We start from the raw sequence: 25,208 nt of genomic DNA on the forward strand, positions 1-25,208 counted from the left end.
TTTTTTTAACATTAAACAAGTCAAGTATTCCTGAGGAAACCCATTTCGCTGTGATGTATTATGTTTTTCATGGATTGCTGATTTTGTTTTGCTAATATTTTGTTAACATTATATATGTTCATAAATTATATTGGCTAATAATTTTTCTTTTATTTTTCTTGTCTGGTTTTTGTGTCAAAGTTATATTAGACTCATAAAGTGAATTTTAGAGTGGTTCTACTTTTTGTACTCTCTGGAGGATGTTTTGTTAGATTTTAATGATCTGTTTCTTGAGTATGTATAGAACCTCAGTTATAAATTGGGATTTTTTTGTATTTTGAGGAAAAAAATGACTGACTGTTGATTATTATTTAAAGTTGTAGAACTTATTGATAAGTTTGTTTAGTTAGTTTTTAGAGAATTTGCCCATTTTATCTAAACTTTAAAATTTATTTCCACAAAGCTGATCATAACATTCTCTTGTTGTATTTTAATGTCTGCCACATCTGCAACTTTGTCAAAATTTTTCCTTAATGTTTCTGATGTCTTTTTTATTTTTTTTAAAAGATTTTATTTATTTGACAGAGAGACACCCAGTGAGAGAGGGAACACAAGCAGAGGGAGTGGGAGAGGGAGAAGCAGACTTCCCTCCAAGCAGGGAGCCCGACGTGGGGCTCGATCCCAGGACCCTGGGATCATGACCTGAGCCGAAGGCAGACGCTTAACGACTGAGCCACCCAGGCGCCCCTCTGATGTCTTTTTTAAATCAGTCTTGATCAGTGTTTAATAATTTTATATTTTTCCCAAAGAACTTAATTTGGACTGTATTGAACTTGTCTATTTTATTCTTCTACTGTATGCTATTATCACTATGATTTCCTTCTTTCACTTCATTTGTGCTTTTTTTAAAGTTTTCTTTTACTAAATTCTAAAGTTAGTTACTTAACTGTTTGATTTCAACCTTTCTTTTGTCCTTATATAAGTATTTAAATCAATATATGGCCCATTAATCTTCCTTAATGGCACAAAAGAAATGATAATAACAAGGTTATCTTATCATTCAATTCTAATTATTTTCTAATTTCCATTACAATTTCTTTTTGATCCATAAATTATTTGGAGATAGTAAAATTTTTAATTTTTAATTATTTAGTTTTTATATATTAATTTTTCGTTATTATTTATAACTTATTTGCCCTGTGGTCATGAAGTTTGAATGATAATAGTGTTTTAAAATTTATTGAGATTTGTCTTATGACAGAATAGATGGTCAGTTGCTACTGATATTCAGTATGTGCTTTAAAAGCATGTTTGTCCTCCAACTCTTGAAATTTAGTGTTCTACATAGATTGAGCTTACTTAGTGTGCTATTCAAGTATTCTTTATCCTTACTAATTTTTGTCTACTGAATCTATAGATAACTGAGGGAGGAGAATTAAAAATTTGCATATGTCACTTTTTTCTTGTAGTTTATCATTTATTCGCTGGATATAGTTTGTGACTATTACTAAATTCATGTAACTTATCTCCTCCTAGTGAGTTAAAGTGTTTAGCATTAGAAAGCAATGCTATTTATCTCTGGTAATTTTTCTGCCTTGAATTTTAATTTGTCTAATAAAAATACAGCATTACTAGGTTATATCATTTGTTAATATCTTTGTGTTATATCTTTTTCTGAGTATTTCTATGAAAACTATATTCTTATTATCAGTTAGTAAATTATAAGAGCATATATATGTTTATTTTAGTATCTATAATATTTTAACGTTATTTTAATTATATATATTTACACAATTAAATCCATCCCGATGATAATCTTTTCTCTTAGTTTAAAAAAATAATTAAAAAATTATCTTGCAAGCTAATGTGTTTGGCTTTATTTCTGATATCTTTTTTTCCTTTCTACCTTTTCTTGTTTCTTTCTTTGTCATTTTTTTTCTCCTTTGTTTCTTTCACGGAATTTTTGCTTAGATCACATTTTGTTTCTGGGTGGGGGCAGTTCTATGCATTTATTTTGGCATTGATGTATTAAGTTTTCTTTAATTGGACCAGAAACAGTGGATAAAACTCCACTAGGCCTGTGATAGTCATGACAGCTGTTCACCAAGTATTTCCAGCTCCCTTTCCTTCAGTCCTGTGGTAAAATTGTACTTTTTAAAAACTGCTTCTTTGAACTTTAGGCTCCTCCAAGTGACCTCTTCAGACAAAAGAATTGAACAAGGGAGTGATGGGTATTATTTTCAAGCAGAACTTTTAAGAGCCAGTGCACCATTCACATGTTATTTTCCTTCACAGGGTATTTGTGGAAGCATATATTAGGATGAAACATGTCTGTCTCAGTCTTGAGCAGTCTCCCCCTTCTACTACCGGGTATAGACAAAAAGCTAAGTTAGGTATATAGTGTGATTGAAAAATAAATCATTATTGTGTGAAGCCATTAAAAATTTGGTGCAGTCTGCTAAAGAAGCATTACCTAACCATTTTGGCTAGTACACTAACTTTCATCTCTCTTCTCAGAAAATTACTTTGCCCAATTCTTATAAGTAAGCAGATTTTAAAAGTTTGTATTTATAGTATCTTTGTTGGAAGTCAATGTGTGTGTGTGTGTTTGTGTGTATGTGTGTGTATACGTATACATATGACATTCAACCAATCCCAACAATAAACCTGGAGAGAGGAGAAATGTAGTACTTTATATAAAAAAAAACTGCATGTGAGTCATTAATTTTGAGAAGTGAGGATTATCTACTTGGACATCCCAGATGACCAGATTTGCATTTTAAAGTATTAAACCTTCTATCAGGATGACCTTAGGCATCCCAAAGGTTAATCATCAGAAGGCCATATTCGGAGGGCCTGATGGCTGTCATTAGGATAAGATACTGTAGGCCATCTAAAGAAAAAAAAATTAACTTACAAACTGAAATAATATAAATTTGACCCAAATGGAGAACAAAAACTTCATCCCCAGAAAAAACACACTTGAGCAAAAGTAATTTAGAGCTGGGTGCTAATTCCTACACACTTTTGATGTGACCAGTGCTTTTTTTTTCCTTTAAGAATAGTATATCAAATAAGTATTTTAATCACAAAATTGAAAGTAGTTCTTAAATATTTATAATTCAAAAGCATGAGATGACTTGAGAGAAAAATCAATAAGCATTGTTTGGCCATCAGAAGGAAAAGAAGCCCGACAGAATAAGAATAAGTCAGAATGTTATGCTTGTTAATAGCATGGGGGCTGGTGGCAGACTGCCTACTTTCAAGGGGTACTTCCACTTGCTAGCTTGTGACCCTGGATAAATTACTTAAGTTCTCTGAGCCTCAGTGTCTTCATCTCTAAAATGGGGATACAACCAGTATCCACTTGACAGTGATGTTGTATAAGTTCAACAAAATAATGCATCTAAAGCGCTCAGACTGATGACTAGTACACGTCATGATACTATTTCTTTTCAGTGAAAATTAGCTATCATTATTATTATTTTGAATCTAAGCCTTCTAATCTTTTATGAATATATTTTTTTAATTTTATGAAATTCTTTACTGATTTTCCCAAATCTGCAACTTGTCCAATCCATTATATTGTACCCCCATGCCTCTGTAACTCTATTCAAAGATTCCTAAGATATAATTAAGACATATATATCATCAATTCCAATCATCTCCTTATATCAACTAAGGAAGTGAGGCACCCTCAAAACAAATTTATCCATCTACACTTATTTTACAAATTATTAATATATTTGAATATCTCTATTATATACACAATTGCCCAGTTAATAAATATTTGTTTTACAAACACCTGGATCCAAAAACCCCCACACAAATACTTGGATCAATCAAATATGCCACTGTTTTATAAACACAAAGAAGATGACTTTAACCAAAGAGGCCCAGCAGTCTTTATTCAGTTGATTTTTAATTTTGACAACCTTTTGTGCCTGAGTCTGTATATTTGGGTGTGTTTTATTGTGAGTTCACTTGCTTTTTCACATATTGTTTCTAGATTTCCATACCTAGACTAAAAGTATGATACAGTAGTTTTTCAGCCAGGAATTTGTAGCTCAGAAATTATTTTCTAAAACACATTACTATGAAAAGACACCTCCCACACATTTTCAAAGGGAAGGTTGATGAGACAGTGAACTGGATTCTGGCGCTATGCCTCCCCCAAGACTAGATTTCAATCCAGATACTACTGCAAATAAAGAACAAAATTAGGTAATATTCACGTGTTGTGCTTCAATTAGTGCAAAAACCAAGCCCTTTCCTCTTACCTAAGCCACACGAATTCTATTATGCCTGCTATTGTGTTTAGCATTTCCAAATATTACATGTGATATTCAGGTTCCAGATGAGGTAGTAAGATCTAAACAATAGTTTGATTCAACGACAATTTATAAAATCTCTTGCCTGTCAGGCACTGCACTGAGTGCTAAGGATATAAAGGTGAGAACACAGGTATCTGCCTTTGAGGAACTTTGCATCCAGGGTTTGAAGTTTGACAGCATATAAAAAATAATTTGATGCAATAACGTGTTAAGTGCCAACAACTTCGGGGGCATGAAGGATGGTGGTGGCTCACCCTTAGGATCAGAGATGCCTTCTGGAGAAAATGAGGCCTGCACTCCACCCTGAGGATCACTACATGTTACGTAGGTACAGAAGAGGGAAGAGCATGTCAGGCAAATTCACATTTGCAGAGCCACCATGTCAGCGGGTGGAGAGAGGAATGCAAAAGAGCATTAGGGAGAGGACTGTGGGTAGTCGACTGCATCCTGTAGATAATGGGAGACACTGGGGTACTGTAAGCAAAGAGAAAAATATTGAGACATGTTTAGAAGAGAGGGTAAGCGCTCACCTGCCCATGAGGCACATGCAAAATGGCAGTTTTCAGGTCTCTTGTTGTGGGGTGGTGCCATATGATTAGTTCTGGCCAATAGGTTGCAGATGGGAAGAATATATGTCCCTTCTGGGCTAAACTATGAAAGAGCCTCTGTGTGACCCATCATTGTTCAGTCCTCTGCCAGGATGTTTGTGGAGATATATATATAGATGAAAATCTCACAAGAGCAAAGATGGGCAGAATGCTGAATTTTCACAAGGAGGCTAATGCAGAAGACTTTTGGTGTCACTCATACCTACAGCATAACCCAGGCTATTCTGACTAAAATGGATCAGTCAAGATTTAGTCCTGTTTGTGTACAAATGGTAAAGAAGGGAGAGGAGAGGAGTATGGTTCCCATGTTTCTGGTTTGATAATTGGCTGGAGGATTTAATGACGATTGAATGACAGGAAAAATTCAAATGTAACAAGTAGCTAAATGAGTTTGGAAAGAAACAGAAGTGGCAAGATGATGACATGTAGACTTTGAAGTATCTCGGTGTCATCCTGGTGGATATGTTCAGCCAACACTTAGGTACATGAGCCAGAAGCTCAGTGGATTCTCAGGGCTAAAAATATAAATTTCAATGTTGTCTGTATGGTACCTACAATTATGAGAATAAATAAGATCATCCAAAGAAGCTGTGAAGCAATTATCTAATGAATTTAGGCTAAGCAAATATTCTAAACCTCCAAAATCAATTTCATCATCTGAATTACCAAGTTTGGCAAAATACACTTTTAATTTAGAAAACAAAAAACTTTCATTGAGAGCTGCCATCTTTATAATTAGCAGTAAATTATTTTTCCTTAGCTTCAAATGAAAACTAAAACAAAAACTTAATGGACTTTTTGTATTACTGCCATGCAAGCATGTTTTTTTTTTCTATCTCTTCTTAGATTTGGGGTACTTTCTTTGCATATCCAGTAGATATTTCATATTCATTTTTGACTCTTTGATATTTTTCCATCTCTCTGTGGATCCAGAATCCTGATTTTATCAAGGTTCAATGCCACACATTCAGTAAAAAAATGTTAACTTAGGTGTGAGCCAAAAATCTCAGAAGCAATATTCTTTTCACAGGTCATTACCAAAAAAAGTGAACATAAAGATTATTGATGACTGTGAATGTTTCTCTTAAGCATGTCAACCTTGCCAGGAATACCACAGAAAATATTACGATCTTCTTTATTTTTTAATTACTTTTTTATCTTCTTCTCTTCCTCTTCCTCTTCCTCCTCCTCCTCCACTCCCACTAAAATGTGAGCTCAGAGATAAGAGAACTTGCCTGCCTTTTTCACCATTATATCTCCAGCACTGAACCTGGCACAGCATCTGTTGAGTCTGTTGAATGAAAGGATAACCTATCATAACAAAATAATCATTTTGTCTCCTATATTAGTATGAGAATATGATCACTCTTTGTTATAAAATAGAAATGTTAAAGGATATTTAATCCTTCCTTCACTCATTCTCACCTTTCACTCACATGAAGATCCAATTGTTTGGCAAATTCTATTTATTGTGCCTTCAAAATACATCCCAAATTTGACCACTTCACCAAACTGTGCCACCGTCGTCCTAGTCCCTCCCCTGCCCCCTTCTCCCCTGGATTACTACAGTAGCTTCCTGACTGGTCTTGCCACTTCTACCCTGCCTGCCCACCCTCCCCTTCCCATCCACTCCAGGTGAATTTCGATACAGAGGTCAGAGTGACAGTCCAAAAATGTAAATCAGATCCTGTCACTCCTCTGCTCAGAGGCTTCCCATCTCACTCAAAATATAGGTCAATATTGTTACAAAGACTCATTGGGCCCTACACCAGCTGGCCAGCCTTGCCACCTTTTTGACCTTCTCTCCTGTTGCTGTCATCTTTGCCCCCTTCTCTCCAGCTATCTCAGACCTCTGGCTTTTCCTGGGGCGCCTGGGTGGCTCAGATGGTTAAGCGTCTGCCTTTGGCTCAGGTCATGATCCCAGGGTCCTGGGATCGAGCCCCACATCAGGCTCCTGGCTCAGCGTGGAGCCCGCTTCTCCCTCTCTCTTTCTCTCTCTCTCAGTATCTCTGTGTTTGAAATGAATAAATAAAATCTTTAAAAAAAAAAAAAAACCCTCTGGCTTTTCTTTAAAGACATGATGCAGGGCTCTACCTCAGGACATTTGCACTTGCTGTTCCCTCTATTTCAAAAGCTTTGCTTACAAATACCCATCAGGCTGGCTGTCTCATGTTTTACAGGTCTTTGCTCCAATTCCTTTTCTCAGTGAGGCATTGCTTAACTGCCCCACATAAAATCCCAGTGCCCTCCTCTGCACCCCTCCACTTCCTATCACTATTTGTCCTCATAGCATTATCACTATCCAACATATTATAAATTTACCTGCATATTTATTTATTATCTTTCTCCTGTGATAGAACATAACCTTCATGAAGACGGAGTTTTTGCTTGTTTTGTACATGGTGTATCACCCAAAATAGTGTTTGACACAGAAGAGACATAAAATATATGTTTTTTTTTGTTTTTTTTGTTTTTTTTTTAAAGATTTTATTTATTTATTCATGAGAGACAGAGAGAGAGAGAGAGAAGCAGAGGGAGAAGCAGGCTCCCAAGGGGCAGGGAGCCCGATGCGGGACTCGATCCCAGGACCCTGAGATCATGACCTGGACCGAAGGCAGACGCTTAACCGTCTGAGCCACCCAGGCGCCCCTAAAATATATGTTTTTTAAGTGAATAAGCTGTAACTATAAACATCTAAACTTTAGGATCAACTTTGAGTCAATGAGAACTAAGCTAATCAGTATCTCAGAAGCCCCATGAAGACAGGGGGTATGGGAAGCTGGGAGGTAATTTTCAATTCTAAGACAATTTTCAACTCAACATTCTGGGCTATAACAGGACCTCTCAGGGCGCCTGGGTGGCTCAGTTGGATAGGCGACTGCCTTCGGCTCAGGTCATGATCCTGGAGTCCCAGGATCAACTCCTGAATTGGGCTCCCTGCTCAGAGGGGAGTCTGCTTCTCCCTCTGACCCTCCCCCTTCTCATGCTCTCTCTCTCTCATTGTCTCTCTCAAATAAATAAATAAAATCTTTAAAAACAAACAAACAAAAAACAGGACCTTTCAGTTCACAGGATCTTCAGCCTCCTTTTTCCTGTATACATCTTGTAAGAGAACATTTCTGACCATACAGCTGGTTCTAAACCCTAAACAGCCTGACTGAGGCCCAGGAAACATACCTGAAGTTTGAAAATTATTAGTGTTAAACAGTGTTTTCTCTCACCACTTAAACTAAGAGTGCAGTGGAATAACAAGTCCAACGATATGATGACTTTTTTGCTGCATTTGTTACTTTTTTTTTTTAGTGGTGGCTTTAGTGTAGAATTCAGTGTATACACTGCTTTTATCAAAATTATTTTAGTATTATTGATGTGAGAAGAAACAAGAAGGTGAGTGCTTCAGTAAAATTATGATAAATAGTTTTACAAGGAAAATTATAAGTTAGGTTCTAACATAATTTAATATGTATTTCTTAAATATTTAAAATGCAATTTATATGTTTTAACTTCACAAAAAACTACAAAGTTTGAATGCTATCTAGGCTTTGAAATATATTTTATCTTCATTATATTGATGTCCTTATGTTTACGGGTAATCACAGCATTTTCTATAAAAATATAAAACATCATGAGGACACTTTCACAATTTTCAATATTAGCTGATACGAGCTGCATTTTGGTAGCTAAGACAAGCAAACAAAATGAGTTCACCAAAGTTTCTACAAGCCCAATTCCCAAAAACTAACCATTAAAATAATAAAATACATACTCAGCACCCCTGGAAGGCAAGAATGCAAAGAAGTTTACAAGAAAATTTAAAATAAGTAGATGTACACACAAAACTGTTATTTCTCTTCTAAGATACCACCAGTTCAATCTTAAATTCAGACTGAAAGTATTTGCAGTTAAAACCATTCATCAGATGTCTATCAGAGAGTGTTTGATCTACTGCACTGAGTAGAAGATATTCAAGAACAGAAATGTATTTATTCCACTAGTGGCTAAATCGATCGGTAGTATAGGCAATTTGGTGTCCCTTGATAGATATCTGTATGTTATTCACTTTTTATGCACAGATGGAGGTGGTCTTGGTTGCCACTACACTCTCGTAGAAAATGTTTGAGGACACTTAGAGCTCCAAACGTCAGCTGTTAAGAAATTGCAGGGCTAACTTGCCCAGGGATAGTTCAGTGATGGGGCTTGGCCCTGAACTCATTATTCAGTAACCAAAACCACTTGAACAAACACAAAAGACAGATAATACTTAGTAAATTAAACTAAGAACTGGACCAGGACTTTAATCCAGGACTTATATTTTATAAGATGATATGACAACTCACCCCCTATATCTGGCTTTTCCTCTTGTATAAAACAAAGATTCAGAGAAGAGAATACTGGGTTGCTCATCCCCTTTTCACGGTATTTTCCTAATTTTATTCCTTTGAAATGAAATAAACTTCATAATAATATCCATAGCTATCTTTAAAATTATCCACATGCATATTTCAACCCTTCCAACATCCCTATAGGTTTAGTTATTTTTATTGCCATTTTAACTGAGGGTTTTGTTTCTCAGAAAACTTACAACACTTGTCATATCCTTGGTAGACGACTAAAGAAAAAGTTCATCTGACACGAATGTCCTGGTTTCTCGTCACCACCTTGCCACTTCAGGGTGCCTAGAGATCTCATTCCCAACCACCCCAGCACCACCCCCCGCAGCACAACGCAGACGCCTCACCTCACCTTTTCCCAAGGACCTGTGGCATCCCGGCTTATCAAAAGAGTTAACTCACTACTCTGCACGGAAAGGGCCTGTTGGAAGAAATCTGCTCCATTCCTGATTGGAAGGGCCTTGGGAAAGCCTAATCTTCAGTGACCTTTAGGAAAATCCCAACCTTTAAACCAAAAGGCCCCGAATCAGACGCCAACTTGCCCTGTGCGCCTCCTGGCTCTCCTGACCCAAACGGCCCACTCGGTTTTAATATCCTCCCTGGGCGCCACCTGACGCTCGCGCTCCGGGACCGGCCGGCCAGAGGGAAGCGCGCAGGAGGATTAAAAAGTACTCTGCTCCTGGCTTGAAAGTTTGTAAAGAAAGTACTGAACACACACTTCCCACAGTATCAAAAGGAAGATTTATGCATCGCCTTTGAGTTCAACTTCTCCATTAAAGCTTTTTCCCTATAATCTAGGGAGTTCTTATCTTGGTGACTTATGATGTTATGGAGGGGCTCATGCATGGAAAATGTCAATAGAAATAGTAACTCTGGAAGGGAAGGGCCTCCTAATTAGTCCCCATTTAGATTTTATGATGGCTTTGAGATCTGCTCATCCTGACAGTGCGCACTGTGGTTACATATTGTTCTAGCCTGAGGGAACCATAGGAAAATCCAGATTTATTGTACCTATCATACCAGCATATTTCATTTGCCATTATGAGCAGCCATCTCGCAATGATGCAGGAGTATTTATTACAGATTAAATTGTAGGACCTGGATGGTTTAGTGAGGTTCTTGAGGTATCATTTATGTCATTAACTGGCTCATTATCAGATCTGCAAATCTCCATTCTTCTCGGAGCCTTCTGTTTGAGCACGGAGGCTTCAGAGCTCAGGCAGCGTCCGGGGCCGGGGCCGTATTTTGTAATGGTGTGAGCAAGAAGTTTAAATAGGGACAAAGCAAATCGCTTTCATCACCCCCACCCCCAACACACACACACACACACACACACACACACACACACACACACACACACACCCCTCTGTGTTGTTGTTTTACCTGATTTCCCGGAAGGTGGTAGCAAATGCCCCCTTTAGTGTTTTTTGCTGGAGGTCAGGGCGAAAGGTTACTATCCACAGGGCTGCGCTGGGCAGGGGCTGGTGCGTGTGGAGGAGTATGGGGCGGGGGAGTGACTTTTGAGCTGCAGGATTCAGGGGATTTATTTTCAGGGGTGGCTAACGCTAATTAGATTAGGAGTGACTGGCTGCCTTCTAAAGATGCAGCCTCCAATTTTTCTTCTCTGATAAATAACCCTACGTTTGAAAACCAGGAAAGGAGAAGAGAGTGTGTGAAATTTAATTGTGGTTATTTAAGAAGTTAGCTGCTCTTCTGTGCTGATTATCTTCGGCGAGAGGGTTCAGTTTTCATGTCCTGGTGCCTCTGGGACTGCGTTTTTTAATTCTACCTGGGAAGCTGAGCGAAGAGGATTCACTGATGGACGATTATGATTTTTTTTTAAGATAGCAGAATATTCTTGCCTAAAACTAGCTGGTGAGCATTTTCAGGAAGGAATACTCAAACCACAGTGTTCACCGCCTCCCTCTCTTCTCCGGTGTAGTTCTTCTATTTGCATTTATTGTTTGACTCAAAGTAGGGGTTCTTTGTTGTTGATATTTGCCCTATTTACTTTCCTATATTGCTTTTTCATAAAACCCAGGGAATGGCATTTAAGTTGCCTTGTTCTTTGGTATTAAAATAATCGCCATAGAGGCACAAAAGTACCTATAGAAATGCTGAACTCAAATTCATAGATTATCTGGGAGACAAATGCCTTGTGATTTAATTGTTGAGTATAATTAATTCACTGCATAGACAATAGTTGCTGGTAAAGGCACATTTTCACAAAGGAAAATTACAGGTAGAAGCTATTATGTATTCTTTAAAGAGGACTGATATATCATAGAACTGAATTTGAGACCACAGACTTGCTTGACCATTAATATTTACACAGATTAATCATTTTAAAAAATTGCTTCCTTTTCTTATTTATACAGCCACACAAAATAATTTCATTATGGACCACTAATTCAAGACAAGGTATACAAACTGTTTTCCATCCGCAGATATCCCTCTAGATCAAAAAAGGAGCAAAATTGAAATGCCCTGCTTGAACGGAAATGAATATTAGTGAATGAATAGCAAGCATTTCTTGCCACACACTGAATTTACCCACATTCAGCACATGAGCGGTAGCCAGAGTCTCCTGAGCAGATGCTGAGCAGCTACTTTTAATCAGTTATATCAGAGGGGGCTGCAGAAAGCTTCTCATTTTTACTTGTTGCTTGCAAGTTAGACTTAATGAAGCAATGTAGAAAGGTCAGAAGGAATCATTTTTACTTTTTCCACGAAGCAGGATAATTTAGAGGCATGATAACAAAGCTCTTGCCTCTATGTTGTAGCAAGAACCAACCGCTCAGCTCTGAAAAGAACCTGTCACTTGTACGACTCAAGATTGGATAATAAGGATTATATAATTTCTAGTTTGCCCTTCTTCATACTCTGTGTTTCTCCCACATACTGTTTTGAGACATAATGAGATTTTCAGGACAAATAAGGTGCCACCCATCCACAATGTGTGAAGGAAAGTTAGTTTGACTCCAAGAGTTTGGTGTTTTTCTTTCTTTTTCTTTTTTTTTTTTTAGTTTTGTTTTTTAGTTAGGTCTTATTTTTTTCTAAAGTTTAAATAATTTTTGATTATTTTTAATTTGTCTCTTGTAGGAATTACACTACAATTGTATACCTTTTTGTAAAGAAGCAGATTTAGCCTGCAGTTCCTTACACCTACCTTCTCCCCCTAAATCTTTAAATTAAGTACTGTCTACTTGTAAGCAGAAGTTGGGAGAATATGCAGAATTTCGATTCACTGTTCTTTCTTGCCCTGATACCATTAACAGTGCTCTTGTTATTTATTTTCAAGTCACCCCTTTAATAAGAGTTGTGTCATGGGACTGGAATAAAAAGCTGATCAGAGAATTAGCCTTAAAATAACATAAACATTTAGATTTAAGAATCATTTTTCACTAAACGTTTCATGACCTCGTCTTATATGAAGGCTAATTTTAAAGACTCCCTATTTTTAAACAAGTGCAACATTGAAGGGAAACATCCATAAGCACAACTGCTTGTGATATTGTTTATATAGTCCGTTGATAAGTGTGCTAAGCAGATTATAATTATATGCATGCATGTGTATATGTATGTATATGTTACCGCGTACCTGAGTGGATAGCCAATTAAGCAGAACTTAGCACTAAATGAGTCATCTCTCATACTCGCTGTATACTATAGGCATTCTTGAATAAATAAAATCTGTGCTGCTATAAATAGGCTCCTTGAAATAAGAGATTTTTATTTGAGGCTTCTTTGTAATGCTCCTCTCACCCATCTTATCGCTTGGTCTTTTGCATTATAGTCTTAATATCGAGTTTGCTCATTAATCTCCATCCTTTTTTAGGTTAGTCTAGGCTGTTCTTGTAGCTGTAGTACTCACTGGGTTGCCGTAGGAACAAGAGATCCGAGTAAATATGCTTATGGAGAAGAAATGACTACTAATTAAATGTGAATAGCATTTATAAATTGCCTAGTTCTCACAAAATGCAGAACATAATGTGCTTTGATGTACTTCATTAATAAAAGGCACCTATATTTTTTAAATATATACTAGTAGAGAAAACCAAATTTTAATGCAAAAATGATCTTTCCGTGGTTTCGTTTTTCTGCCGACTATAAATCCTGTAATTTAATGCGGATATCCTTTTGCTTCATTTACATGGCAGAGGAAGACATTTGGTTGGCCTGTGAAAGTGCTGGAAACCTTTACTATTCCCTCACCAGAGTGTAATTCCTCTTTTATTGTTGGAAGTATAGCTTTTCTATTACGTGTTAGACAAAAAGAAACTGGCTTCTAACGTCCACTCCGAGTCTAGGAAGGCAATATTTCCACAGCACACAGAGCGCTGGGCTTTTTGCTGAGTACTGCCCCGAATATCGGGGTGCAAAACCACAAAGCACGCTGCAATCACCCGTAGCTTTAGTTTTGCTTTGTTTCAAGCTGAAAAGCACCTCTCACCCTTTCCAAGACGTTAAGTCCCCAAGTTCATTATCATTCTGTATGTCACGGCAGATGATCTAATCAGGTTTCCCCTTAGGATTCTGCCATTCAGGAGTATAGTCTTCTTCTGTAACATTTTGTCTTTTCATTTGGGGAGCTGAGAGTTTGGGATTGACTTATTTCCAAACAATTGATAAATAACTGGTCCACAGTACTCTGGCATGAGATGATTATTGCAAGCCCTATCTACAATTCCAGGACAGGCAAGCCATTAAGTTAAATGGGCCGTGGGCACAGTTATGTTAACTTCTAGGTTAACTGAGGGAACTACTGGAGTTTGATTATTGTTTTCCTAAAGATCTCTCTTCTCAGAGAAACTACTCGAATTACTGGCTGGCAGACTATCAAATAAAAATAAATTTCAGAGGTTTGTTTTTTTAATGTCTTGAATGACCTATTTTATGTTTCCCTTTGTTTTAATACTACATATACATATATATTTAACAAAAGAAAATACACCGGCTCACAGTCTTCCCTCTCTAATCAGAATGAGAGGTGCTGTGTCACAGTGACAAGCCTGGGTGACAGTTAAAGAGTTTCCCTTTCATTCAACTGCACAGAAATCAATTCTGTGGCTCGGGTTCTGAGCATGAGCAGTTGACTCAGGCTAAGGCAGAAGTCTGGCTGCTGGCTCTGTGGGTGTGTTCAGAGCCACTTTTTCTTCTTATCAATTTTCAGCAATGTGTGTGTCGCCAAGCTATGTACCAGGCTGAGGGTAGTAACAGAGATGTGTTGTTTATTTTCTAGGCTGGTCTTATGTCTTGAAGCAGCTAAACTCTAACTTTTCTTATCTGTCCTAGAGAAACAAAAGTGAATAAAATGATGCTTAATGTGTGACAGACACTATATCTATGTTGTTTCTAATGAATGTGATTTTGGGCTATGTTTTGCATGGATTTAATTTAAAGCGTCATGAATTTAATAATGCCTGATGAATAAATTATCAGCATTTTGTAGATCTTCAATAAATAAATGCTAAATTTTACAAGTTTTTTAAATGATTGGATTGATTTTTTGAGTAAAATTTCAATCTTCTGGGCGCCTGGGTGGCTCAATCGTTAAGCGTCTGCCTTCGGCTCAGGTCATGATCCCAGGGTCCTGGGATCGAGCCCCGCATCGGTCTCCCTGCTCCGTGGGAAAACTGCTTCTCCCTCTCCCACTCCCATGGCTGTGTTCCCTCTCTCGCTGTCTCTCTCTCTCTCTGTCAGATAAATAAATAAAATCTTAAAAAAAAAAACCCTAAAAAAAATTTTCAGTCTCCACATTTTGAATTAAATTTTCCCTTACAGGTGCTATAGGAAAAGCCCTTCTTAATTTAAAATCACATTATTAGGTTTAAATGGATTGGTGGGATTGTCTGAAAGGTGATCCTGCTCACTCGGTGAACCATGGTTTTTGTTGTTATTATTGGTCTTCTTTTGTTTGGTGTGTTTTTAACTGAAAAGGAGTAAGTGTACCTGTTAGGTTCTTAATATTAATTGCAACCCATCTATTTGGGGAATATAATTTTATTCTGGTTCTGATGTTCAAAGTCTTGGCAATTCTGTGGGAGACTGTGTTTAAATAATAACAGATAATTTTCACTGAGCATTTGCTATGTACCAGGAACTTTGCAAAAACACTTTAGATGTATTATCTTTTTTTAATCCTCATAAAATCCCATGAGAGAGTACAATTACTGCCTCATTTTTAGACAAAGAAGATGAAGTTCAGAAAGATTAAGTAATTTGCTCAAGCTGTAAGTGGTAAAGCCAGGATTCTAACCTTAGACAGCCAAATTACAGAGACTCGACGCTTAACCCTTATACCAGACTTCTTAATTCATCTTCTCTTTCTTCTGTGAGGTTTTTACTGCAGTACCCCATTCTTTGCAATATCATATGTTCTTTTTGTCCACTTTGTACTTCTGTATTTGGCTCTTTTCTATATACAATGTGCCTAATGCTCTTTTTGATCTCTGCTGTGAATATAGACCGTAGAAAATGGTAGCCCCTTTTCACATGCTTGCCAAGTATCACGTAATTATCTAGCCCACTTCTACTCTATAACCAATTTTCCATTTGCCTGTGTGAAGCAAACTGGAGGCCTTGTGTTTTTAGTGTCTCTTTGCCATTCACCTAGAATTCACATCCTCTTTTAAAGATTATAAAGATCTCTTCTTGACAGTATTTCAGGAGAAAAATATTCATGTAAAGGTTGTGGTCATCCCCAAGATTGATTTTTATATTAAAAATAAAATAAAACATTGATTCTTAAACCCATATGGGGATTAAATTATTGATTTGGATTAAGAACAAACATCAACACTTCCATAATTTTCTTGCATCTGAGGTTCCATTTCTCACTTAGAAAATCAAGTTAATCTCTTAGAAATGCCTTACGCAGGGTCCCTTCGCATTTACAGAAGTCAAAGCTTATGATACTTTGGGAGTTGTAGTGCCTCTTATCTCTGAGTGCCACAAAGTGCCATAAGAAGATTGTGCTGTTGCTCACCTTCATTGCCCGATTATCCCAGCCTCTCTTCAGAAGAATAACATTTCAAGATCGGATTGTAGCCAACTCAACTAACTGTAGCCAACTCAAGACACTGAACTGGGGGATTAATTTTAGAGAACGTTTATGTTCCAAAATAGTTTAGAATTTTGTTTACTGAGTTCGACAACCTGTAATTTTTAAATTTCTCATGTACAAAAATAAAAAACTAAAGAAGTAAGATATTTGAGTCAGAGAGCCAATTGCATTTACTGAGTTTCTCTTCTCAGGAAAGGAGATGCTGGTGGGCAGAGGACCCACTGAAGGGCCAAAGATTAGGTCATCACCCCAGCTCCCCCTCACTCTAACCATGTGACGTTAGATGAAGTCACATCCTCTCCAAGTGTCCGTTTCCTCCACATTTAAAGATAAATTTTAATCCTATTCTGATTACTATGCATGTCTTTACAAGGATCACGTGCTATAACTTGTGGAAGTTTTTGGAGACTTGTGAAGCTATATGTTATTAAATATAAGATCCAATTTATTGGCTGTTTTTTTTTTTTAAGATTTCCTTGAGAGAGAGTTAGAGAGAGCGAAAGAAAGCACAAAGGGAGAGGGAGAAACAGACACCCCGCTGAGCAGAGACCCGGCCTTTGGGGCTTGATCCCAGGACTCAGAGATCATGACCTGAGTGCCCGGCAGAACCACCCAGGCGTCCCCACCCCCGCTTTTTTTTTTTTTTTTTAAGATTTTAGTTATTTGCTTGAGAGAGAGTGAGAGAGTGAGAGAGAGTATTGGCTGATTTTTCTATCTTCCTCACACAAGCTAAAATCTGCTAGTCCTTTTTCCAATTGTCAAAGCGTGTCCTTGTTATTGAAGGATAAGTTTTATCAGAGCACAATATTCTTTTTGTATGGAAGCATGACCATGCCATTGAATTTTTCACAGCTTCAGTTTTTCACCTCTTGATCTATATATGTTTGATAAACCACTAACAAATATTTAAGGACAAATTAATAAATTACTACCCATAACAAACAATAGCCACTTAGCATTATATTATCTGTGTCTGTGATAATTATAAGGTAATAATAATTAGTAGAAAGCATTCATTGAAGGCTGACTGTGTTTTAGGCATTGTGTTATGTAATGAATATACATTGTTTAATCCTCACAACAACCTTATGACTATCATCATTTCCTTTTTTACAGATCTCAGATTTGAACTCACATCTGATTTCAAAGCTTTTGTTCTCTTGTTCTCTCTCTTTTTTTTTTTAGATTTTATTTATTTATTTGAGAGAGGGAGAGAGGGAGCACAAGCAGGGAGATGGAAATGGGAGGGGGAGGGCCAGAGGGAAGCAGATTCCGCTCTGAGTAGGGAGCCCCGATGTGGGACTTGATCCCAGGACCCTGGGATCATGACCTAAGCAGAAGATAGATGCTTAACCAACTGAGCCACCCAGGTGCCCCCAAAGCCTTTGTTCTTAATGTTAATTCATATTATATCAGTCTCAGGGAAGGAGGTCTTTTAAAAAACAAACAAACCCCAAAACAGGAATAATACATGTATTACTCACCCTTAGCAGCAAAAATTTTTACAGACTATATGCTTGCCTAAATTATACTCAAATCCTTGAAATTCCATGTTAGATATGCCTGCTGAGACATTTTCTAAAATATATAATTGCTAAAAAGTCTAATTGTATTCTCAGCTTAGTTTTACCTCTAAACCATAGTAAACACTTTATTCATTAAATGTGAATAAGAGTAATTTTTCACTGGTTCCAAAACCCGAAAATACATGAAAAATTAAAGATGGTTTATTTTAAAGCATACTCAAATTTTATGTTGTATTTTCTAAAGAAAATTACAAAAATGTTTTGATATACATTGAGTGCTATGAGTATCATTACAATATATCTTTAATCATACAAGATGAGAGTCTTAGAGGGGAAAAATTACACCAAGTTTTAAGTTTTAGTAAGCTGGTTCAAAATGTCAACAAACAAAATGTATTGGCTTTTATTTAGATGCTTTTGTTTCATAAATTGGGACACTAAGGCCCAGAGAATAGATTGGCTATCCCCGTTGTTACCCAAATTCTATTTCCCTTGTGTTTGACCTCATTATGCTTTTTGCTACCTGTATCTTTTATTACTCAACAAGACCGCAGATAGACAACTGACAATTCAGAAGGGAGATTAGATATATACTCAATCAAAACACATAGTACTTCTCAAACTATTTAGACATTCTTTACTAAAATGGTGCATATATCACTCAATTAATTGTTTGTTTTAGAATATAACTTTTTGTTTGACCTATTAGCAGCTAGATGTTCAAGAACTTCAAAAAATGCAGTAATCATAGAAATAATTCCTCCTGTAACAGTTCCCTCAACAAAAGAGCTTCCTGATATGAGATTTTTTTAATAAACATTTAATGTAACAGCAAAACTTGAAAACAATGCGTTTCCTTCTAAAAAAAAATATAATCAAATGAATGTGTGTCTACACTGATTTATGCCAAACAAGTAATTTGAGTTTACAACCATTGATGTTTAAAAACATCTTTTCTCCAATGTAGTGTTTCCAGTTATTTGAGAACCTTGAAATTCAATTCCTTGTACATAGTTATGTCTTAAGTCCTTATTACGCAAAGCTAAATGAATCTTCAGTGAGTTCAGAGCACGATAAGGTGCAGCCAGTGATAATACTATGAATGTAGTACATATAATAATGGTTGTACCCAGCAGAAAGGAGCCTCGGGCCTGATAGGACCAGAAACATGGGGTAAGGATAAGCAAAACAGAGGAGCGGTATTCCAGGTCAAACCCACAGGTGAGCTAAGGGAGGGAAAGTACATGGTAAGTCTGGAAAGAAGAAAAGTGTGGAATTCCCGGGGCAAGAATCTGACGTGAGAAGGGCAAGTTTGAAATACCAGTGGTAGAGCTGGCAGAACTCTTTTACTAAAAAGTTTAGGCTTTACACTCTAAGCAATGAGTCATTGCAAAATGTTTCTGATCAGGGAAAACTCTGATCATATTTTAGTTTCAGAAGAAGAATAGTACCTGCAATATAGAGAATGGACAAGAAAGGACATAAAACAAGAAGTTATACAGAACACAGAATCGTTATAGAATTAAGCTTATTTTTCAGTCCCTGAATCTTTTTCAAATAGGTCAGGGTACTTGCCATTGTCTGGGCCACCGAGCCTGGTTTTAGATTTCAGTCTCTTTAGCTTGCTCGCTCTCTGTTTAAATCTCACCTCTAGAATGGTCTGACTCTTTTCCCCTTAGGATATTTTTATGCAAATATGGAAAAGCACCTACCACCAGATTGAACTTCACCTGCTTCTTTTCCTCTCTCTCCCTTCAGGTCCCTGTAATGGAAGTATGGCGGCTGCTTTCCCAGCATGCATTCCTCCTTTTCCCATGGCCAAGAAACTTTATTTCCAATAAGGTATTTTTGTGCCTCTAGGCAAGTTCACTCCATCCTCAGATCCAGTATGGAGACCTGACCATGACAAAATAAAGGAGGGTATTCCATTCCATCCTGGCCAAGTCCCTGGTTTAGCGGTGAGCATGGCTTCTAGGTTGGTTCAAATAGACTGAATTTCAGAATTTTGCTGCAAATACTGGGGCAAAAGCATTTTATTTTTGTTTGTTGATGTAAACCAAGAAAGCACCTAGATCTTAAAGCTAGTGGCAACCAATTTGGATGACAAGGAGAGAGCTTGCTGAGGATGCAGCCCAGCGTAGACAAGAATGGTTAGAACGTACTCAAGTCCTGAGCAAATGGCTGGAGTCATTGCACAGAGACTTACCTAAGCCCGATTATCTCTGGATTTTTAAGTCATTTAAGACAATAAAATTTTCTTTATTGTTAAATGACACTGATTTAAGTTTTCTGTATTTATAGCTAAAAACATCATAACTCTTGGGGCGCCTGGGTGGCTCAGTCGTTAAGCGTCTGCCTTCAGCTCAGGTCATGATCCCGGGGTCCTGGGATCGAGCCCCGCATCGGGCTCCCTGCTCCGTGGGAAGCCTGCTTCTCCCTCTCCTGCTCCCCCTGCTTGTGTTCCCTCTCGCTGTGTCTCTCTCTCTCTGTCAAATAAATAAATAAAATCTTTAATAAATAAATAAAAAAAACAATCATAAGTCTTAAGTAGTTATCAGTGCTCCTTGGATTGCATTAACATGTTCATTTCCTTCTAGGTATATTCTTGAACTTCAGATTCTGTATATTACCAGAATAAAATATTTTATATATTTAATGACACTCATACTAGGATATTTTAATCATTTTCATATCCCCTTTGGGTTAACAGTGGTCTTAAAATTGTACAAAAATAAATATATAATTCAAACTTAATATCAACTTTATTTAATTCCAGCCAAATAAAATAAAATTATTATTTTTGAGTGGGGGAAAAGACAATTTGACTATAAATACATTGAGAGGCATGTACAGCTATGTTTTTAAAAAAAATTTTAATAGGTTTTAGTCTAAGCCAAGATGCATAGTTACTTGATTTCCAAGCAATTGTTTTTTAATGATCTTTAGACAACTGTATATATTTCTGGTAATTCAGAAAATCTTTTTCAAAATGATGCTTGAGGAAACTTGAAGTAGGTAGGCAAGCTTTTTGGTGATCTGAGTAACACAATTGAGGGAATCAAGGACATATAACTAAATGATATTATAAGTTTAAGTAAAATTTCAATATATATGTAGCAGTGCCCAGAAGGCATTTTCCTGCCCCCTCCCCTTTTTTTAACCAAATGGAAAATAACAATCCTAGGTTTCATTAGACAGATTCGTCATTAACTAGTTACATCATAATTATGTGTAGTAAACAGAATCCTCAAAAGTTGTTAAGGAGAGCTGCTGCCCACTTATAATTGTCTTAGGTTTAACCCATTATTGGTGAAATTCAAAGCATCTTGTGGTTTTTATCTCCAAAAGCTTGCTACTAAAAGATCGGTCTCTGCGAGGCCTTTAATATGCATATGATATGTGGCTCTTATTAAAATGCAAACTCTGATTCACCTGGGGCTAAGGCCTGAAGAGTCTGTATTTCTAACAAATTCCCACACAATGTGGATTCTATGGATCTGGCTCAGCACATCTGGAGAAACAAATATATGCCCATCTTTACAAATTCAGGAGAACCTCTTTGTTATATTATTTACAAAATCCTGTTTTTATTAACACAGTCATGGAGTTACGGAATTTTAGGCTGGGAGGAATCTGAAAATTTCACAATAAGAAAACTAAGGTTTTTGAGGAGGGGGCTCTGACCAGTTTCCTCATCTCCTTACTAGCCAGCTCTTCAGAGAGGAAGAATTGTTAATCTGGTTGTTCAGAGCTCAGGACATTAACGGGGCTACTTGGACCTTGAGCACTAATGTTGCCCGAAAGGTCAGCATCCTTGCCACGACCTCTCTGCTTCCGGTCAGGCGCGCTCACCCTCCCACTTCCTCCATTTGTGCCTAGTGGGCAAGGTAGGTGAGCCCTGATCTACAGCCCTGCGCTCTCCCTCTGCTAGCAGGGCAGTCCTAGGCTTGGCGTGTGGGACACAAGAGAAGAGGTGAAAACCTGTTCCCGGTTCCAGGCTCTAGGAATCAGCCCTCTATTCCAATCTGTCCCAGAGACAAGACAACATTATGAACGTGGGGCTGCAGTCTGGTTTAGACAGATAATATTCCTTGACTTATGAAATGAGACTAAATTTAATAGGAACTCTGGTTATAAACGCTCTGACAGCATGTATTCTTTGTCCTAGCAAAGTGCCTGGAACATAGTAGATCCCCAATAAAAGTATTTATCAAGTACATGATTGCTCCACTTGTATGAAATTTGAGTAGTGTTATATGTAAAGCATTTGATACATAAAAACACTAATTTTGCACAAGTTTTAAAACTTCTGTGAAATGATACTGCTTTCTCTGAGAAGAACCTGAAATTCTTACCAAATAATTATTTTTTGCTTTCAGTCACTAAAGCAATTTGTTTATATTCATCATGAAAATTATTTTGTGCTTAAGTAAAGCAATATGAAAATATGATATAAAGCCTCACAAACATCATTACCCTGGAATTTGTTTTCCTGTGAAGGTACCCTTGCGACCCAACAGAGTGGGCTCTGTCCCCAGAGACCCTTGGGATGTGTTTCCCATCACATACCTTCCTTACAACATGGCTCAAGAGGTAGATCTGAGGGTACATGTCAGGCTGCCTTTTGAGTGAAGAACTCCAAAACACAGTGTGCATCTATGGTCCCTTTCAAGTATATGGGCCGTTCCTCTTTATTTGGGTTTTCTCGTTCCCTCACATGGTGCTATATATAAAGGCAGGAGCAATGCAGAGAATCAAATTATGCAGAGCAACAACCATTGAAAAAGTGATATTTCATTTCAAATTGCTTATAGAAAACTGTAAACCTTCAGTTTGTCTTTGTATGGTGGTCCTATGTGGAGGACTCTCTTTGTCTTTATTCTGAAGGTGAAAACATTCCCCAGGTTCTTAGCAGTCAATCATTCTGATCTTCATGTCCTGGATAGAAAGGAAAGTTTGCTGAGCAAGCTTGGAATTGCCTTTGTTGTTGTTTGTTGTTGTTGCTTTTAAAGATTTTATTTATTTATTTGACAGAGAGAGCGAGAGAGAGCCAAAGCAGCAGGCAGAGGGAGAAGCAGGCTCCCCGCTGAGCAGGGAGACTGATGTGGGCCTGGATCCCAGGACCTGAGCCGAAGGCAGATGCCTAACCAACTGAGCTACCCAGGTGCCCTGGTACTGCCTTTGTTCTTATATGACATCAGATAAAACTGATCCTTCTACTGCAACCCGTGATTGCAAGGGCATGCGTAAGTGCTAAGTCCAATGGCTAATTTTCAGTCCATGCTTGACACATCTACAGTATTCGACAAGAATGTTTATACCTTCATCCTGAAAACACTTGCCTTGCTTAATTTTCAGGATACCCCAGTCTCTTGATTTTACTCACATTTCACTAGTCATTACTTTTCAATTTCTTCGGCTGGTTTTTCCTCATTTTCCACCCAGTTCTTATGCATTGGAAGCCCCAGAAGTCAGCCCTCAGACCTATCTCTTTGATTTACCCTCACTTCAAGGGTGAAACTCACTCAGTCTCTTTGTTTTAATTGCACTTATGGGTTCACTACTTCCCAGCAGATGTCCTAGTCCACACCTCTCCCTCCTGACTTCCAGATTCAGAGAGCTCAGCACCTACTTAACATCTCAAGACACCTGAGACTTAAACATATTCAAATCCTATTTACCTTTCTGTCCCAGTTATGCTTCTCTTGCAGTCTCTCCCCATGTATAAAAATAGTGACTATCCTGACGGTTACTCAGAATCCTAACGTTGAAATCAGCTTTGGCTCCTTTCGTTCTCTTGTCCCCACATTCAATTGGTCAGCGCACGCTGCTGGCTCTACCTTCGAAGTAGATCACTATCCAACCACTTTCTTCTCCTTTTACTACTACCATCAAACCAGTATAGCCTTCTGGCTGGGATTTGTAAGTAGTCTCCTAGTAGATGACCCTGCTTCTACCCTTGTCTCCTTGTTGCTTCCCTGCTCACAACCTCTAATCCCATCGCCATGTAAACTCAAAAATCCAAAAACAATCCCACTGAACAAAACAGCAACAAAAATGCACCTTACAATGGTCTACAATGCCCTATACAATTTCCTCTGATCACTCAATCCACATTTCTTTCCTCCTTCCTCACTCTCTGGCAGGCAATGCTGACTTCCTCTCTCTCCTGGAACTTGCCCCTCAGCTGGAGTTCTCTGGCCTCCCCATAAGGATTGCTCTCCACCTCCCTCAAGTACGTACACGTGTGTCACCTTCCTAACAAAGCATTCCCTGATATTCCTGTTTACAGTTGCATTGCCCTTCCAGAGCATTCCCTAACCTACTTTCCTGCCTTCTGTTTCTCCACGGCATGAATTACCATCATACTTACTACATATTTATTGTATTTGTTTAGTTGTCTGTCTCCTCCCACTAAGATGTAAACTCCAAGAAAATAGGCGTGTGTCTGTTTTATCCACTGCTGTGTGTATTCTAGTCTTAATGAATGAATAAATGAATAAAACCATACATAAGTGATAAATAAAATGAATCATAATCAAATGCATATATAGTTATTTAATTTAAAGGATCCTATTTCAACCTGCCCCTTCTGCTTATGAAGCTGACACTCAGCACTGCAGCATCAGCAAGTGCAGAGTTTAAGCACCTGGCATGAGAATGCTGGTGAGTTGCCTTTTCTTCACCTTAAACTTCATGTTGCTTAAATTTCTGAATAATGAATTGATACTCTTAATCGTAAATACATTATCTGTGTTTCCACATCTTATTTTTAAATATCTTAGACTAAGGGAATGAAGCACAATAGAAGGGTGTATTTTCATTTGTGTTTGGCCCAGGAGTTTCCTGTTTCACTTTGATTTTCTCATTATGGTAAAATAAAAATATAAAAAACACTTTTATACGTAGAAATATAAAAAATATGTGCACATGTATATTTATATAAAATATAGAAAATAAAAATATTTCCGTCTAAAAATCTCATCAAATGCATCAGACATCTTATTAAGTCCATGCCTGTTCTGGATAGGAGCCTGAATTATGGATTACTAGAAGTAGTGAGGGGTAGGTATATGTTGCTTGCTACTGACCTGGCAGTTTTGAAAAGGACTACATCCTCCTTCCTAGAAGATATTGTGGATCACCATAGAACAGACAAGGGTTGATTTGACCTTCAATTAAATAATCATACATAAATGTATGCAAGAAGTGGCTATGGTTTCACCCCACTCTGCATTACTTAAGTGTACAATTAACAGGCATGTACAATTAAAAGAATGAAAACAGTGATAACGAGCTGAGTA

The sequence above is a fragment of the Leptonychotes weddellii genome, chromosome 3 (assembly GCF_054177405.1).
Source record: "Leptonychotes weddellii isolate Sample4059 chromosome 3, ASM5417740v2, whole genome shotgun sequence".
NCBI classification, from domain to species: Eukaryota; Metazoa; Chordata; class Mammalia; order Carnivora; family Phocidae; genus Leptonychotes; species Leptonychotes weddellii.